Below are 5,204 nucleotides of genomic sequence, written 5' to 3'. Positions count from 1 at the left end.
GACTCGCTTGAGCCCAGGAGTTGGAGGTTGCTGTGAGCGTGATGCCATGGCACTCTACCCAGGGGGACAGCTTGAGGCTCTGTCTCAAAAAAAAAAAAATAAAAAAATAATAATCTGAATGGGATGCCTTGCTCATGTGCATTACACTGTTCTCTGGTTGAATATGATGGTGACTCATGCTAGTATATAATCATTCATTCAGCACAAGGTCAGCGATGGCCCAAATGACATTAAAGTGAGAACTTGACTCTGGCTTTCAAAAAGCCAAGGCTAAAGCCTTGAATCTTAATGGATTTTGGAAAAATACCTAGGTCAAAGCCAGGCCATGGTTTATCCTTAAATTTGTAATGAATGTATATTATCTTTTCTATGCTTTCTAGTAAGATTCCTATGAACACGCATATTTATCTGCTGGCATTTATCCTGTATAATATGTTCATTTCTTCTGTTCAATGTTTGAGGCCCTCAAACACCTATTAGTCCTTGTAGTCCCCTCTTCTGGGAGCTTGATTCTCATCTCTGTCTCCTAGGCTTCCACCTGGGGTCCTGCTGTCCTATGGGAATATAACCAGCTGGTGCCACATACAGTCCCCCTCCTGTGCACCCTCACTGCTGAGCCGTGCAGAGACTGCACCTCTGGGAACATTTGCCTCACACTGTAGTATAGTGTGCTTGGGAGGAAGACTGTGGCCCTGATCACTTCACAGCCTCCTTTGGCTAGCCTGCTCTCCAGAGATGCCCTTCTGCCATGTGGCTGTTCCTCTGTCAGGGGCAGCACCAGTCCTCAAGTTCACTGGCTTGTTTGGTTTATTAAATGTCTTCTTTTCTCTCTTATTTCCTAGGGAACAAGAACAAAATTCCCTTTCCCAATGTTTAAGGTTTCTCCTACTGAAAAGGAAACTTAATAGTCAGTTCAAGGGTCTATAGGTAAAAAATAAAGATATTCCAAGTAGGGATACTTACTTTTATCGTAACAGTCTGATGAGATTAAATACACATTAAGTCACAGTCTCCGTAGTTGTACCATTATGTTGCTAAAGGTTTCTGCCTTTGTATATGTTCCAATGGAAAGCCTGTTTTTTTGAGAGTAGACTCTGCAAATCAGCTTCATCTGAGCTGAGGCTTTATCTCTTAACCTGTGCTGCCATCTAACCTATCTGTGCCTCTGCTGTCCCATCTGCCACACGAGACTAATCAAAGCCCTCACTTCCCTAGATGTCTGGTTGTGAGGACCAAAGAAGCATCACTTCTCATCTCTCTCTCTGCCTCTCCCTCATCCCTTATTCTTTTCACTCTCCAGAGACCCAGCAATTTTGGATTTTGCTGAGTCCCACATTAGATAACATGTCTCATAATGACTTTTCCCTCCTACAGGAAAGAGCCTGGCTCTGACCTGGAATAGACAGGCACATTCCATCTGGGCTTCATCAGTCCCTTCTCCTGATTGTACACCCCCAACCACCGCCCCAAGCAGAGCCTGGGTAATGACCCTTCTAAGAACCCACATGGACTTGACTTTGACCCTCAGGGGCAGAGGCACAGCATTTAGAGGTTTTGCTTTTGTTTTATCACTAGGTGGTGCTCTTTTCCAGAGTACAAGAAAGTAATTCCTGTTTCATACTTTGCTGACAAGATGTGCCAAACAATTCTAAGACCATGTGCCCAGACTGTGAAATAATCCTACCCTGGTGTCTCTCCTGGTTAACCACATCACAGTTCAGTGTTTTCATCAGAAGCTTCTGATGGAGTAGATGGGACTGGGCCACAGATTATTCTCTGGTGTCTGGCTTATTTAGAGCTGTTATTGTCTAAGATTTTGTCTTGATAGGCTGCTTCCTTTCCTGGTTCTTTGATTACAGGGAGCAGGCTTTCATGGGGGGGCATTTTTTATCTGTGCTTGTTGGTGTTTCCAGACTGCTGGCTTCTGAGAGAAAAGAGGCAAAAGGAAAACCCAGAAAATTCATTCCTGTGTCAGTGCTCAGGTCCTGAGGTCCTTAGCCAGTGTGTCTCCTTCTCTCCACCTTTCAGTCTTCTTGTGACTGTTTTATAAATAATGTCCAGGTTTATTAATTATACTCAGTGAGAGGAATATGGAAAAGTATGTCTACTCCATCTTCCCAGAAGTAGAAATCTTGCAGAATTGGGTTTAGAAAGGCCTTGCTGTGTGGAAGATGGTTTTGATGGGAAGCAAAGACGAGTAGCAGATGACCAGTCAGGAGGTGATTATGTTAGTCCATGAGAAGAGCCTGGACAGGCAAGTGGCCCTGGAACATGGATAAGTGGGACAGGGGAAAATATTTACGAGGTTAGTAAAAGCTAATGGGAGACCTCGCACATTAACTAGATAAACACATAAACAAATAAGAGCAGGAAAGAACAACAAAATTAAGTCTGGCAGGCAGATAATATAGTCAAAAGTAGAACGACCTTGTAAGCCCAGTATTCTCCTCTAGCAGAAGTACAAATCTGGGCTGGGCACAGTGGCTCATGCCTATAATCCCAGCACCCTGGGAGGCCAAGGCTGGCAGATCGTCTGAGCTTAGGGGTTCAAGACCAGCCTGAACCAGAGCGAGATTCTGTCTCTAAAAATAGCCAGGCATTGTGGCAGGCACCTGTAGTCCCAGCAACTTGGGAGGCTGAGGCAAGAGAATTGCTCAATTCCAAGGTTGCTGTGAGCTATGATGCCAAAACACTCTACCGAGGGCAACCGAGTGATACTCTGTCTCAAAAAAAAAAAAAAAAAAAGAAGAAGAAGAAGTACAAATTTGTAAATAGGCACGTAGTTTTTTGAATGGACGGTCTCCTGAGCTATTTGAGTTTTTAATTTGTGGGGAACAGAGAACCACCATTTTTAAAAATTAGAAGAAGCTGGGCATAGTGGCTAATGGCTATAATCCTGGCATTCTGGCAGGCTGAGGTGGGAGGGCTGCTTGAGTTCAGGAGTTTGAGGCTAGCCTGGGCAACATAGAAAGACCCCATCTCTATAAAAAATACTTTAAAAACTGGGCAGCACCTTTGGCTCAGTGAGTAGGGCGCCGTCCCCATATACAGAGGGTGGCAGGTTTGAACCCGGCCCTGGCCAAACTGCAAAAAAAAAAAAGAAATAGCCAGGCATTGTGGTGGGCGCGTGCAGTCCCAGCTACTTGGGAGACTGAGGCAAGAGAACTGCCTAAGTCCAAGAGCTGGAGGTTACTGTAAGCTGTGACACCAAGGCACTCTACCGAGGGCAACAAAATGAGACTCTATCTCTTAAAAAAAATAAATAAATACTTTTAAAAAATTTATCATGTGTGATGGTGTATACCTGTAGACCTAACTATTTGGGAGGCTGAGGTGAGAGGGAGGCTTGAAATCAGGAGTTTAAGGCTGTTGTGAGCTATGATTGGACCCTTACTCCAGTTGGGTGACTGAGATCTTTTTTTTTTTTTTTGAGACAGTCTCACTCTGTCACCTGGGAAGAGTGCTGTGGTACTCACAGCAACCTCAATTCTTGGGCTTGAGTGATCTTCTGGCCTTAGCCCTCCCAAGTAGCTGGGACTATAGGTATGCACCACCATGCCTGGCTAGTTTTCCTATTTTTAGTAGAGATGGGATCTTATTCTTGCTCAGGCTGGTCTTGAATACCTAAGCTCAAACAATCCACCAGTCTCAACCTCCCAGAGTGCTAGGATTATAGACATGAGCCACTGCTCCTAGCCTGAGAGCTTTTCTAAAAAAATGAAATTTCACTGAGTGTCTGAGTGTTCTACCAGACAGTATCTTACACTGCTGCAGACATAAGGTTAATGACCATAATTAGCAAGAGGTAAATAGAATAGTATTTTGAAGAGTTCTGAAAATAAGATTCTTATATCTTTAATGTCCCTAGGTCTTTGTCTTACAAAAGTTTTATAAGTCAATATGGTTTTAAATTTTTACTTTGTCATACTGTCAAACAATGAGGGCTATGAACATGCTGATATAATGTAAAAACAATGATACAGCAAAAAGTCACAGGAAAACCTAGCTTTGTTGGCACCTTTCCATTTTGTTTTACTTGCTTATCATGTAAATAAATGCCCTTCCTCTCTGTGTAAGTTAGAAAGCACCTAACTGTAGGTAACAGGAATCCTGGTGGATACTGGTTTTAAATATAAGGACATTTCTGTTTTACTTAATAAACAGCCCAACAACCAGCAGTCCCTGGGTAAAGCAGGAAGCTTAACGTCATCCAGAAACTAGGGACTTTCCATTCTTGTTTCTGCATTTTGGCAGCCTACTTTGGTTTTCCAACTTGTTGCCTCATAGTCACAAGGGCGTTTTGTTTTTTTTTTTGGTTTTTTTATTTTTTGAGAGAGAATCTCATTCTGTCACCCTGGCGAGAGTGCAGTGGTGTTATCATAGCTCACTGTAACCTCACAATCCTGGGCTTAAGAGATCTTCTGCCCCCAGTCTCCTGAGTAGCCACTCCCTGGCTAATTTTTTCTATTTTTGGTAGAGACTGGGTCTTGTTCTTGCTCAGGCTGGTCTTAAAGTCAGGCAGTCCTCCTGCCTCGGCCTCCCAGAATAACAGGATAACAGGCATAAGCCACAAGATGGTATTTCTATAGGTGTAAGCACCATAGCCTCTTCTAGCTTTTTAGGAGACAAGAAGGAAGGGAGGGGGAAAGCACTATCTCCTCACCTACCTCTCTCTCTTACCAAGGAGGAAAATCTTTCTCAGAAGCCAGAACTACTTAACTGGTCAACTCTGCCTGCAAGAAGACTGAGCAGGGCTATTTAGTGAAGACTGTGATGGCCATACTTGGCAAAACCAGGGGTTCTTATCATGGGGAGTATTGGAAATACTTGGGGGAGGGGCGGGGGGACTTTTGGTTGTCACATGAATAGACAGTTACTACTGGTAGTCAGTGGGTTGGTCTAGGAATGTTAAGTGTCCTAAAATGCTCAGGAAAAAAAATTGTCCTATCCAAAAACCAATAGTATGCTTGTTGAATGAGAAAGTAGGCATGTGGATTTTAAAGTCAGTAGATGTAAAAAAGAGAGAAAAAGAAAGAAAACTGGTGTATACCAGCCATAATTCACCCCTGGGCGAGAATATTATGTCCTTAGATTGTGTAAGAATAGGAACATGGGCTCAGCGCCTATAGCTCAACCGGCTAAGGCGCCAGCCACGTACACCTAAGGTGGTGGGTTTGAATCCCCAGCCCGGACCCGCCAAACAA

General features: G+C 43.6%; 1 long non-coding RNA gene across 1 annotated transcript in view; it reads right to left on the bottom strand.

Moving 5' to 3' along the window:
- Positions 1 to 157: 157 nt before the first annotated feature.
- The window catches only part of LOC111726180, a 13,056-nt gene continuing 8,009 nt past the window's right edge, over positions 158 to 5,204 (bottom strand). The window contains exon 3 of the long non-coding RNA XR_002774022.1: positions 158 to 2,264. This is a non-coding gene — a long non-coding RNA (uncharacterized LOC111726180). The remainder of the gene's footprint in view (positions 2,265 to 5,204) is intronic.

Source organism: Otolemur garnettii, unplaced genomic scaffold (assembly GCF_000181295.1).
Source record: "Otolemur garnettii isolate 467f Iridium unplaced genomic scaffold, OtoGar3 scaffold00056, whole genome shotgun sequence".
In the NCBI taxonomy this organism is placed as follows: domain Eukaryota; kingdom Metazoa; phylum Chordata; class Mammalia; order Primates; family Galagidae; genus Otolemur; species Otolemur garnettii.
This window is presented reverse-complemented; position numbering and strand designations above follow the sequence as displayed.